Below are 14050 nucleotides of genomic sequence, written 5' to 3'. Positions count from 1 at the left end.
ATGCCCTTTGAACTGACTTGCATCTGCTTTCGCTGTACACGTTTCCTCATTGAGCTGTGAACTGGGAATGCCTTATGTTGAAGCACCAATATGAACGTACTTGGAGGAGGAGAGGTTGCTTTAGCTTTCAGTAACTTGAGTTCTTTGTGATATTTTGCTTCTGTGGGTGCACAGTCTTCATCCTTTCTCTTTCCTATGAAGCCTGGCTTTCTAGTTATGAAGGAACTGGATTGGCAATGGGTCCTTTCATTCCCATATACACTCACTTTGGAGCATGAGTTTGTATGGTGCACAGGCACAGACCTGCAACACTAACTCAAATTCCCAATCAATCGTTCACAAGGGTGTGTGTATGCTAAACCTATAGGGGCTAAACATCTTGAAGACCAGAATTTACTTAAAGGTAAGTAGCCTCTCTTTGTCAAGCCTCTCATCTGTACTCCTTTATGTAAACCTTAACATTTATTTTCATGTTTTAAAATTTGGGGTAAGAGAACGGTACAGTTGTCTTTTTTTAAAGCGAGAATGTCCTCTCGGATTTTAAATACCAGTATTAATTCCTTCCGATTGGTTCTCCATTTACCTGTTTTACATCACAAAAAGTGCAATTTAGCATCCTTGCTGGTTGTCCAATTCACAAAAACTGATTAGCAAGGACAAAATGTTGCTTCACGTAGCACCCCATTAAATTGGGGAAGTATTTGCATATTTGAATGCCATTTCACAGCATCCTCTTGAAAGCTGAAGCAAATTTACTTTTAACCATTTAGAAGGTTTTTGGCTTTGACTTAAGCGTATACTTGTAAATTATAGTAGAGGAGATTAACACAGTTCAACTTTTTTCTGAAGAGTCCTTTATGGTAGACTGTGTGTGTTCACAGAAATTTATCAAGTTGCGCGAATGTGTGTGTTGCAAGAAAGTGTTGGTATTAGCCAAGTTTATGTTCTCACAGAAGTTAAGGTTGCAGCTGAAATAACTTAGTGCTGTACTTTCTGATATCATCACTCAAGCTCTTTGGCAGCTGTGCTGCACCTGACCTACCTACTCTGAGGTAGTGTCTCATTTTCTGATCAGAATGAATAGCTAGCATTTTTAAAATCTTAAGTTTCTCTTTATGTGTGAATGATTTTAACTCCTGTGGCACCAGAAAGGACAAAACTTTCACTGCTTTATCCTATGAATAAGTTTTTAATGGAAAACACTAGTATTTGCCTTGCTGCTTACTCTCAGGATATTCACTTATATGACTGAAAGTTGTTTACCTATGCATAGTATATGAGTGCATGAAATATTGGAAGTAGCAAATTTGTAAAATTCGTATTAGAATTGACTAGCAAGTTGCTATATGCAGAATTGTGCTAGAGCTTTGTTTGCATTTTGTATTCAGATTAATACATATTTGGAAACCATGCTGTGAATGTCTTAGGTTGATCTGTTCTTTTGATTCTGGCAGAGTGATGAAGAGGAATCAGATATAATGGTACACAGAGAACACAACATGCTCAGGGGGGAATGGAAAAGCCTGTGTCTGATCTGCTTGAGTCAGCAGCTAATGCTGGTTGCTGTAGCCCTTTAGCGTCAGAATAATCTGAAGGTTACCTGAGGGTTCTGTGAATCACATCAGTGATTTCCTCATTGGTTATTAGTCTACGGGATGGCATGTGATTTAATTAAGCACATAATCCTTATTTTTGGGTCTTGAGAAATTTCTTTGCGATTAAAAGGGAAGTCATTGGAAAATATTTATTCCAGAATAATTGCTTATTTCAAAAGCAAGAGATTAATACAGATTGGACCTCTTGCGTCTGGCATACTCTGATCCAGCAATATCAGTGGTCCAACATGATTTTAGTTGGCTGGATGTCCTCTTATCATGGCTATACCCAGGTTTCCCACAGTCCCATAGGTTTTGTTACAGCTGCCAGTTGTGGCTCTGTGTTCTGTGCTATTATTTAGCTGTAATTCGCCCCAACTGTCTTCTAAGAGCCCAGTAAGCAATGAAGTGCTGGTAATGCTGCTAGATAATATTCACCACCTTTTGTATGGCAAATTTTGTGCCTTGGCACTGGTCAGGTCCCGGGGGTGCTGTATCAGAGAAATTCAACCTGTAGTTAGAAACCCAGACAGTTCTACATGTGAAAAAAAGCTCATGTTCTAGCTCGTTAAGTCTGAGACCTGGAAAGTCTGCCTATTTGAAAGTAAGGTTTTCCTAGTAACAGTGGAGTATAAACATTCAGTAGCTGTGGAACTTCAGCTGTCTTTAAAAACAAAACAGAACATCAAAATTCTGATCCTTCATGTTTTGGAAATAATTTTAAATGTGTAAGATGTCACAGTATTACTTGTGTCTGAAAGCAGCTTCTAGTGTGCTGTCTTTTTGTTCTGTTTATAAAGTGTCTGGGAGTGATAGGCTCTATAATAATACTAAGAAGCAGCACTGATGTAGAACTAATCAAACATAAATACTGGTCACTTTGACTGCCACGATTAGAAATGCATGAGCAGTAGTGAGCATCCAAAATCATGTCTATTTCATGTAGATGCTACTACTGGAAAAACTATAAGCAGCTGCGGAGACAAGCACTGGAGTTTCTTTTGATAATGGCTTTTTGGGATTCCTGTAAAAATGGTAAGTGCATTGTAAAATCATGTCTTTAGGCATCTCAAGTTGGGCAGCCAAGGTTAGTGAACAAGTGTTTTTCTACCCCCTTGGCAATTTGGACCTTACTCTCTGTCTCCTACTTTTCCATTTGTGAATAGAGAAGATAATTCCATTTTACCTTGCAGGAGCATGGTGAAAATAAATTCATTAATATTTGTGAAGCACTCTGATACCATGATGGTAAGTATAGAAAAGCCTGTGAGGAAATTAATAATTTTGAATTCAGTGCAGAGGTTGGATTGTGTATGGTAAATAAGGCATAAGGATAGCTCACTAAATGATGATGAGATTAAAAGTAATATTCAGTGAGTACCATCTTTCCTGCTTACTGAATGAGAACGAGTCCTGTGAAAATGTGACAGTGGAATTAAAGACTGTATCATAACACATAATCACAGAGGCTGAATTAAATTCACGCAGACAGCCGTAATATTAACATTTCCTAATTTTGATACACTTGGCTGTTCAACCTAAATCTTCTTTTAACATAAATTAGTACTATATACAGTTACGTAATATACCTTTCAGGTAGGCCACTATTCCTAGTTAATACTCTTCCAGACCACTTTCAAAATCCAACTATCAGCTGCTCACAATTTTTAAGTCCCCATTATCTCTTTTACTTAAATGTTCATCTTACCTTGCATCCTACCTGGAGTCCAGCAGTTCCAGAATGCAAAATTTACTGCCCATTTATAGTTATTTATGGTGTTACATGTTATAAAATTAGCTAAAAACTTTCAAATGGAGAGTGATTTGTTTTTCAAGCTGACAATGTCTCTTTAAATGCAAACAGTACAAACAGTTATAAGTGGGAAGGTCTGCTTTTAATTTTAAGTACTGATGCTAGCAAGGGAACTCAGAGGAGTTGTGCTCCTTACTTGAGTAAAGAGATCTAGTTTTTCATGTGTAAAAACAGTATAAAACAAGTTGTATTTCAGTCCTGGTACCTTAGTCATTAAATTTTCAGTGTGATACAACAGTCTACAATGAATGTTACATTCCTCCAGCAGCTGGCTGAATTGCCTGCAGGTGAGACTAGTAGCTCAAATAACATTAAAAATAACAGCCAGATCCATAAGAAATTACGCTTTCGGAGTTCTACTACAGAAAGCTTGTTGATGTGAAATACAGTGAAGTTGCTAAACTACTGGTTGTTGTTGATGGTTTGCAATTTGGCATCTTGTTCCTGTGGGACCAGACTCTCAGATCTTTTCCCACTCACACAAATTTGTTGAGCACATCGATCAAATTTGCTGCAGTTATTTCATCAGTACCAGTTCTACAAGCTCTTCTGCTATGCACCTGTATTTATCAGCTCTGTCAGTGTATAGTTCAAGCTGAGACGTGTCACTTATGCCTGTGCTTTCCTCAGTTTTGACTGGAAAAAGCAGCAAAGAACTTAACTTTGACCTGGATTTGACTGTTGAAATTCTCAACTAAACCATTGATTCTCTCAGCAGTTGTGTTTCTTGAAATGCTAATATTTGCAAAAGCTGGCTGCTGCTATTTGCAAAAGCTTGCTGCGAGACATGCCATTTCTCCAGTTTTAGTATGCAAGTCTTCAAAAATACTGCCTCAGTAAAATGTCTTAGATGACAGCTATTTTATAGGCATCCACATGCTTTACCTCAACAGCAACATCATATGTTGAGCATTAATAATCACTGATTTCTGCTTTTTCAAAGACTGTGCTAATTGAGAATATTTATCTTTGCATAAGTTTCCTATGTACTTATCCTAATTCTCAGCATACTTTGCTTTACAGTGTTTTGAAATGTTTCCTTTTAACACAGCTGCCTATTTCTTACAAGTCAATCACCTGGACTTTCCATTCATGTCCACAAAGCAATAAGAAATTCTTCATTTCTCTTAAACATGACATTCTTAATCTACCCTTCTTTTCTTGACTAAAGACATGATGAGTGCTTGTCACAAACTGAATATACAAATGCAGGAAGGGACAGTTGGGAGCATTATCCCCTCTTCTTTTCTTATTTTAAGTACTTATTTGAAAAGAAGTATCCTGGTCTACCACTCACAATAAGTGTTTACCCTTTGACTTAATTTACATTTTCCTTTCTTCAATTTGGCAGGTTGGGCATTTACTCTTCAGCATCTGGGTTAACACTCTTTAATGCCATTTTCCCTCACCTAGACCCATATCTGCTTCTGCCAGACTCATGCCTCTATGACAGTTCTTAAATGCAACCATGATCCTACACCTGTATAGGGTTTTGTTGGATTGCTTCATCAGCATCTGGACTAGAGGGGTGCACCTGGGCTTTAACTCCCTAGTATGCCTTCCTGGTGCACACAAAGTGATATTTGTTGCATGTTTTTTCAGACTAGGTCTGGTTCTTAATGTAGGAAAGTCTAATTTTGTCTTGGATAGTGGTTATAGGGGCTCAACCGGATTTCCCCCAAGCCAGGGATTTCCCCCAAGTCACTCCCTCCAGCTTGGTTCCTTGCAATGAGCGTACTAATACAGGACCAAATAGTCTTCACCATCACTACAGCCAGGAACTGCCTTGATCTTTTTTGTCACATGTCAGCCTGCACTCATGTAGTCTAGTTTACCAGATTTCATCTCCAGCATCTATTCTTGTCCAAGTCACAGATGTGTTCACGATGGGCTGGAGTGTTCACTAAAGTGATGAGGATGCAAGGTCATCTGGAGAGATTCCTGTACACGTCAAGATCAAGGAGCTTTGGACTGTATGCCTCAGCTGCAAGATGTTCTGCACTCACCTGCAGGGCAAATTTCTGTTCTAACAGACAACAACAGTGATGTTTTGCCTAAACAAGCAGGGTTGTACTCACTCCTTACCACTGTGTCATGGAGCTCTCAAGCTATGGGACTTTTGCATCACTCATAAAATACGCCTGGAGACGGGTACCTTCCTGGTTCTCAGAACGAGTTGGCTGATGAACTCAGCTGGTACCTTCACCCTTATGTATCCAGCTACAATTGCCAGAGGTGGGAGTCTCTCCAGGTAGACTCCTTGCAGTATGGCAGAATAGGAAGTAACAGGGCTTTTGCTTCTTCCTCAGTCACGGCACAGGTTCTCTGGTGGATACCTTCCTTATTCCATGAAAAGGCAATCTGCTTTATGCATTCCCTTCTTTTCTACTTATCCATAAAGTCCTGCTCAAGATATGTCAGGAGAAGGCATCAGTGATATTTGTCATCTATTGTAGCCTAAGCAGCATGGTTCACCACACTACTAGACCTTTTAGAAGACATGCTTGTACCAAGATTTGCTCACTCATACTGTATGGTAGAACCCACGGAAGCTGGCTTGCATATCAGTGGTCAAAGTAGTCGTCCTAGGCAGCTGGAGGCCTTCCACTTGTGCTAAGTATCTTGCCAAACGGAAGCAATTTTCTGTCTGATGTCTTCAAAGAGGTATTCAGCTGGTGGAAGTATCCATTCTGGACAATTTTCTTCATTTAAAACAGTCTGGCAGTCGCTTTGGTAAGAGTGCATTTGGTGGCTATCATAGCCTTGCATCTGGGTCCAGCAGGCCATTCTGTGCTTTATTGATCTGGTGGTGAGCCATTTCCTGAAGGGCTAGGACAGACTTTATCCCCACGTAAGATGGCCTATTTCCTGCGGGACCTCAGCCTTGTGACATCAAAATTAATGGAACTGCCTTTCAAGCCTTTAGTAACATGCTGTTTCTTATATCTTACATATTACATCAGCCACAAAAGCTTCTGAACTTAAGGCTTTGACATCAGAACTGCCTTATACCATATTTTATAAGGACAAGGTTCAGCTCAGACACCCAACTTTTTGTATAAGCTAGTTTCAGATTTTCATGTCAACCAGCCAGCTTTTTTTTTCCAAATCTGCCTGGGTCCAACAAAGAGCACTCACTTCACTCACTCCCTGTGTGTTGTGCATGCCCTGGCTTTTTATCTGGAGTGTACCAAATCATTCAGTAAATCTGCCCAATCTACCCCTTGCAAATTAGATGACAGGCCTCCTTGTTACCTCCCAGAGGATTTCTTATTGACTCAGCGTGTGTTAGTGCCTGCTACAATGTCGCTAAAATCCTGGTTCCACTATTGACTATGCCCTTTGCATGCATACAGGCATCCTGTGCTTCATTCTTGACACACGGGGATATCCAAGATACTTGCAGGGCAGTGACTTAGTCTTCATTTACATCTCACTATGACATTCGTCAACACACGAGAGCTGAACATCATTTAGGAGAGCAGTATTTCAGTCTGCAACTTGTTGGTCTCCAACTCCTCTCCCAAATAGCTGTTTGGGAGCTACCTACTTGCAGTTGAAGTGAGCAATCACTCTAAGAAGAAACAGTTATGTACTTTTCGTAACTATTTTTGAGATGTTTTGCTTATGTCCATTCCAAGACCCACCTGCCTCCCCTCTGTTGGAGACTTTTGGCAAAAGGAACTGAATGGAGGGAAGTCAGTAGTGGACTATATACCGCACCGTAGTGGTGGTTCTCCGGGGGCTCTACCGCCAACTAATAGATACTGCTAGGGGAAAGCCTTCTGATGACTGTTCACGCAGCATGCGCATACCTACCTGGAATGGACCTGAGCCAAACCCCCTGAAGAACAACAGGTAACCATGTTTTACTAACCTATCCCAAGTTCCTTTTGTAAGTTATATTACTCCTTGTGTGTTGGTTGTCATGTTGGGAAAGTTAAGTTGAAACAGTTCTTCCAAACTTACTGCCTCACTGTGAGTGTGCAAACTGGATCAAGGCTGTAGTAAGGCATAGACACAAGAGGCTTATGTCAGTGGGCCCCTCTTCTAGAGTGTTGTGTTAAGGGCAGAATTTTTACTTTTAATCTTTTAAAATAAATTTTTAGGATCTCACAGTTGGAATCAGAAGCTTGAAATATGACTCAAGGTTAACCAGTGCTGGTATATCTGCCTGATTCTGCAGACAGCCCAAAGTTACAGCTCTGAAATAAGTCAACTGCTAACACTACACCACTCTAATAAGGCACAGTGGCTTCAGGAGAAGAATACAGTGGGTCTAACTTACTCAGCCAGCCAAATTTTGTAGTGTGTGCTATTCAAAAAGGCTAGATTAAGTTAAGATCATAAAAATGGTTATTCTGGGGCAGACCAATGTATGCATGTCATCCAGTAGATGCTGGTGCTGGATGTTTTAGCAGGAATTAACAGAACAGGGCAATTATTGAGAAGTCCATCCCCTGTCATTGTCTCTGCTACTGGCAATCACACACAAAGAGCATGAGGTTGTGTCCCTGATAAGCTTGGTTAATAAGTGTGGATGGACCCATTCTCTGTGAACTTTCCTATTTGTTTTTTGAGCCCTGTTATGCATGTGGCCCTCAAAATGAGTTCCCCAGATGGATTGTGCAAACGTGTATTTTCCTTTGTTTCTTTTAAACCCGCCATCTATCAGCTGAATTGAGCAATACTTCCTTTTTCACGTTCTCTACAGCATCTACTAAGTTGACTTTTCTGCAATGAACAGCCCCAGTCTCTTTAATCTCTCCTCATATTGTAGTTGTTTTAGGCTCCTAATCATTTTTGTTCCCCTTCTCTATACTACTTTTATTTTTAAAAAATGGAGCAATCCAGAACTACATATAGTGTTAATGTTGGGTGGGCATGCCATGAATTTATATAGTGGAGTTATATTTTCTGTCTTTTATTTTCCTTCTTTTCCTAAGTGGTTCCTAACATTGGCAGCTTTTTTGACTGTTGCTGTAAAAATGAGAACTATCTACAATGACTTGGACTACTTTTTTCTGTGTTAAGAGGTAATGTAGACACATTGTGTACATTCAGTTGGGATTGATTTCCAGTGCATTATTTTGCTTGTATATTTATTGAATTTTATCTGTCATTTTGTTGCCAAGTCACTCAGTTCTGTGAGATTTCCTTTTAACTTTTCCAAGTCAACGTGAGACTTAATCTTGAGATTTTGTGTCATCTGTAAACTTTGTCACCTCACTATTTCTTTTTCTTCAGGTAATTTATAAATATGATGAACAGCACTGGTCCTAGTGCTGTTCCTTGGGGAACCCTGCTATTTAGCTCTGTCCACTGTGAAAACTGACTATTTAGTCTTACCCTTTTTTTCTTATATTTTAACCAGTTACGGATCATGAAAGGACCTTTCATCTTACCCAACAACTGCTTACTTTGCTTAAAGCTTTTGATGAAAGACCTGTCAAAGGCTTCCTGAAAGTACTGTGTATACTGTATCAACTGGATCACCCTTGTTTGCATGTTTGTTCCACCCATAGACTTCCAGTAGATTTGTGTGGTATGATTTCCCTATATAAATCAGTGTTGACTCTTTTCTGACATCCCATGTTCATCTCTGGCTGCATCATTAAAACTCACTGTCTTCAATATAAATGTAATTAACTCCTTTTAGTTTGCCCTAATATTGATAACAAAATGTTGATATTAACGGGCGGGTATAGCGTCAATTTCAAATTTAAAAATCTTGAGTAAAGGCGAGTGTGGAAATTCCATGTCCTTAATTTGACTTTATTAGCTTCAACAAGTGTCCCATATGTATCCCACAAAGCAATGTGCTGCACCTGGCTCCCTGCTACTAGCAGGAGCCGGGAAACTGACCAGGGCTACCATGCTGTCAGTTTACCAGGTCCCATAGCTTTGTTGGAGTGGGAAATGGACTAGGGCTGCTGCACTGTCAGTTTCCCAGATTCCCCAAGCTGCAGGGACCCAGGAAACTGACAGCGCTGCTGCACCTGGCTCCCAGCTCAGAATGCAGGGCTGAGGGAACTGTGGGATAGGTTCCCACAATGCAATGCTGCAACAGTTGATATCTGGTGATTTCAATGTGGAAGCAATGTGTCAAATTTGTTGGGAGCCTGTGGGAAGTGAGGATACTCCAAACTGAATTTAAAAAACTGGCATTGTAAAATCAATTTTAATACATTTTAATTTATCTTGTAGTGTAGACATAGCCTCTGTGTCTGATAGTTGCAACAGATGTGCTGGGTATAGATGTTACCAGCTTATAATTGCCAGGATTGCCTACGGAGTCTTGTTAAAAATTTGGCATTGTATTATCTGCTAGTCATTAGGTACAGTGGCTGACTTAAGGGGTAGGTTACATTCCGCATTTAGCAGTTATGCACTTTAATATTTGAGTTCCTTCAGAAGTCTTGGTCAATACCATTCTGTTGTGGTGACCTGTTACTGATTAATTTGTCAGTTTGTTACAAAACCATCTCTAGTGTCCTCAATCTGGGACAGTTCCACAGAATTGTCATCTAAAAAGAATATTTTAGATATGGCAATTTCCATCACATCCTTTGCAGTGAAGACCAATGCAAAGAATTCATTTAGCTTCTCTGCTTCCATCTTGTCTTCCTGGAGTGCTCATTTAGCATTGTCCAGTGGCACCAGGGATTGGTTTGCAGGTTTTCTGCTTCTAATGAGCCAGAAATATCCCAGAAATATTTTGGGGGGTGTTGGAGGATGGGGTGGAAAAGCGTTAACAGCAAGTCTAAGAAAATATACTGGTATAATTATGGCTGTCACTGTATAGGCACATCAGAGAAAGCCAGAAGGGCCATGGTCCCACACAACCATGCAAGAAGCTTGTACCATCTCTTAACTATTTACTTGCATGCTGAGCGCTAGTGTTTAAGGAGTTAGCTAAAGCTATTGGGAGTGATGTTTAGAGTAGTTCCTTCATTGCTTCAAACTTGGTATATTCAGGAAAATGGCCATAACTGTCTCCCTTGCTTGTCTTGGCCATGTTCCTCATGTCATTTTTCTCCACAATGGTTGGATGTCAGTATGACTTTTTTCCCCTTTCCATCAGCCTCTTTGTACTCTGGCTCTTAACCCATAATTTAACCTTGTGTTTCATGCAGTAAAGAACCATTGTTACCCCTCTATCCATCCATCCAAGAACCTCTCACATAATTCATATTCCTGAGTGACTTCAGATGAATTTGTGTTGGGTCAGGGGAGACTGGTGCTGGGGGATAGAGTGGGGACACCAGCTACATGTGCCCCCCCCCCGCAGCCCTGAGAAGAGCCAGGACAATCCCCTTCTACCCATAACCTGTTTGTCCCTGCCCTTGTTCTGCCCTGCTCTGCCTCTGTCCCCCAGCCGAAGTGGCTCAGGGGAGTAGCAGGACTCCATAGCCAGTGCTGGCATCAGGAGTCAGTGCTGCTCCACCCCCTACCCAGCAGCAGGGGAGGCGCAGCTGGTACAGCTCTCTAGCCACACCATTCCCAGGGGGTGCTGGGACCACCCCTGCACTCCTCAGCAGGAAGTGCTGCTGCACAGCCAGAGACCACCTTGCTGTGCTCCCCCCCAACCCTGCTGCTGATGGGTGGCATTCTGGCTTCCTGTAGTTGGTGCAGCTGCTCAGTCCCAATAGTCCCCCTTTACAGTCTCCAACCACTCTTGCACCTCACCTGCAGTGGGTGTGATGAGGGGAAGCACAGCAAGGTGACCCCAGCTCATGCTGATCTCTGGCCATGGTGCTGTGCTTCCTTCTAGGGAGTGCAGGGGCAGTGCTGCCCATCACTTAGAACAATTTGGCTGTAGAGCAATTGAGCTGGAGCCACCTTACTGCATCACATCATCCCTGCAGCTGCTGGCAAGGAAGGAGGAATGGATTTCTGCTGCAAGTGCTGTCCCCGCTTTGGGGGTGTGTGTGAAGCCCTCCCTATACAACTCATGGGTCATCCCAGTCTTGCATAGTGTTATAGTATGGAGGCTGCTCTTGTTTTACCAAAGAGCTTAAAGGGTTTCTCACAGCTGTCTTAAATGAAGATCAGCCTTAACATTCATCAGCTTCGATGACGTTTCAGTGAACATGCACGGCCATACTGTATGGCAATGTACAGAATCCAGTAAAGTAATTCTTCAGATAAATATACTTCACCATTATTGTGAGTTGTTTTTTTTTTAATTGTCACACATTGTGTAGGAAAGTAAGGATCTGAAGTGTTAGAACACAAAATTATCAGCTTGCAGTTAGGTAGGAATCTATAACATATGTCTAATTGAAAGGAATCATAGGAAACATTATTTTAACACTTACAAAGTTTTAAGGATTTTTTTAAAAACAATGTCTTGCTAATTTCTCTTAATAGGGTGCTGTGAAATTAAATTTCGTGATTTTTGAATTACATGATGGGAGTGAATGTGAAGATGTATATTGTAATTTGCAGATTGTTTCTTCTCGGAGTGCTTGCTCATGTTCATTAACCATAGGTGTGTGTGCTTGGCCCATATGTCAGATACAGAAGATACTGCCTCATCAATATGCATTGTGGAGTACTCGGAAGTGCTGGATTTGTAGATCTTTCTGACCCTGAAATAAGTGGCGCTCTCTGTCTTTTTTTAAAGACTCCACTAATGGAAATGGCTCTTGGCCCAAAAGCCCAGTGCTCGGACTCAGCATCAAGTACCAGTGCCTCAGTGCACACAGCTCCCCTTGTACCGTGAACGAATTGGCACTGCTCTTTACCCCTGGCCCTAGCTAAAAGGCCTAAGAAGATGGGCGAAAGCAAATCTACAAGCCCCACCCAAGGCAGAGCAAAGCAGTCTGTCTTACTCCCCACCACCTACCCTAGGGTCTGCAACCAAATCAGCGAGAAGAGCCATTTCTTCAATTTCAGTTACAAAATCAGTACTTCAAGAGCGACAATGTATGTGAATACGAGGCAGTCCTTAATAAATAACATCAAACCGGACCTTTTTGTAACCCCTGTTTTTAAAAACAGCATGCATAGAAAAATTTGTACCAGTTACAAAATTTTACTTTCACCCCCCATCCCCAGGTTTATCTCTTCTCAGCCCCAAACCCGACCCCTCTCTGCCTCAACCTTCCCGCATCCCCAGGATTAACCCCTCTCAGCCACAAATCCAGGATTAATCTGCCTCAGCTCCTCCCACCACCTCCATCTCAGCAGGGCTATGCATCTCCAGCAGGGGCAGAGTCGGTCACCCTTCCCCCACAGCTCTCCTGATCACTTCCCCCACCAGCAGTGCAGGGGGCTCACTGCCCTGTTGCACTGTAATAATGGAACTCAATTTAATTGGTTTAATGGCCGGATCCCTCCTGCTGATCATTAAACCAATTCAACTGAGTTCCATTATTTCAGCAGTAGCAGAGCAGAGAGCCACAAGAGGAGTCAGCAGTGGCAATGCCCAGAGCTGCAAGTAACTCCTTAAAAAGCCACATGTGGCTCCAGAGTCAGAGGTTGCTGACCCTTGACCTACCCTGAACAATCACATGCTGTTAACTGTAGAGGCTACGCAGGTGGCCAAGGACACCATTTCTATGCTGGTGCTGCAAATACTGGCATTTACTGGGCCCCACCATGAGGGGAACTTCTTTTTTGTCTTTCTGCAGTCTGAGTAAACAGTATGGTCTCCCACCTGAACAGATAGAAAGACTGTCCGTAGCACACCCCCTCGCCCCACAAGTCCACGTGTGGTGTGATAGGGCTGCAGTCTTTGGGACAGGGTTCACTAGAGGCTGGGCATGGACCTTTGGAGGCACGTGCCCTACTTGTCCCAGCAGTCATGGCACACAGAGGTCATCCATTCCCTCCAGTCTTGCTTCTGCTCACGATATAGATCACCCTTTATACAGTACCACTCCCCACATTACTGCACACTCTGAGGCATGCATCAGCTGAGCACAGGAGCTGTAGATAATCACTCAGGGTCTCTGCACTGGACTGCCACTTCACAGTACTAGTTGCCTTTTCTTCTACAGCACAGCTCACAGAAGAGCCATTAGTCCCCTAGTCACTGATTCAGATGCTCCCCACAGTCACCAAAGTCAGCTTCATCACACAGCAGTTGGTGCTAAAGTAGAAGGGAGTTTACACTGTTCATTTTCATCAGGCAACACTAGGTCTGTGAGCTGTCTCTGAGCCCTATTCTCTTCTGTTGCCACATGTTGGTACCAGCTTTATTGACCCAGTCAGCAGTGCTGCAGGTGGGTCCACTCACCATGTCTTTGCCACAGATCCCCGGCCTATGCAGTGGTACCCATGGAATGCATGGGGGTTTTCTAAACATCCTTGTGCTACGTTTGGTGCTGGGGAGCATCAAAGATGGCATCTACCCCCTTCCAAACATCTCCCCAACACAAGACCTCCAAGCCTGCCACCTCACGTATGGAGGAGGAGCCAATTGAGCAGCCTCCAGTGCCTGAGGAAGGCCAGTCCAGGCAGGCGTTCTCGTGCAATTTTTGGCATCTTCTCCAGCGGTCCTACATTATACCAGGGCTCATCAGGACTTTCTGAAGTGAGTGGCCTCTGGCTTGAACCACCAAGCTGAGGAACTAGAGGAGGCTACTGATATCCTCTTTGGAGTGCTGGGTCAGATAGCTACGACCATAGTGTC

At 42.3% G+C, this 14050-nt stretch overlaps 1 protein-coding gene across 4 annotated transcripts in view; it reads left to right on the top strand.

Annotated features, from left to right (window-relative positions):
• Positions 1-14050, top strand: part of JMJD1C (jumonji domain containing 1C) — a 276168-nt gene that overhangs the window by 134733 nt on the left and 127385 nt on the right. The gene's annotated exons all lie outside the window — the stretch shown is intronic.

The sequence above is a fragment of the Carettochelys insculpta genome, chromosome 7 (genome assembly GCF_033958435.1).
Source record: "Carettochelys insculpta isolate YL-2023 chromosome 7, ASM3395843v1, whole genome shotgun sequence".
Lineage (NCBI taxonomy): Eukaryota > Metazoa > Chordata > Testudines > Carettochelyidae > Carettochelys > Carettochelys insculpta.
This window is presented reverse-complemented; position numbering and strand designations above follow the sequence as displayed.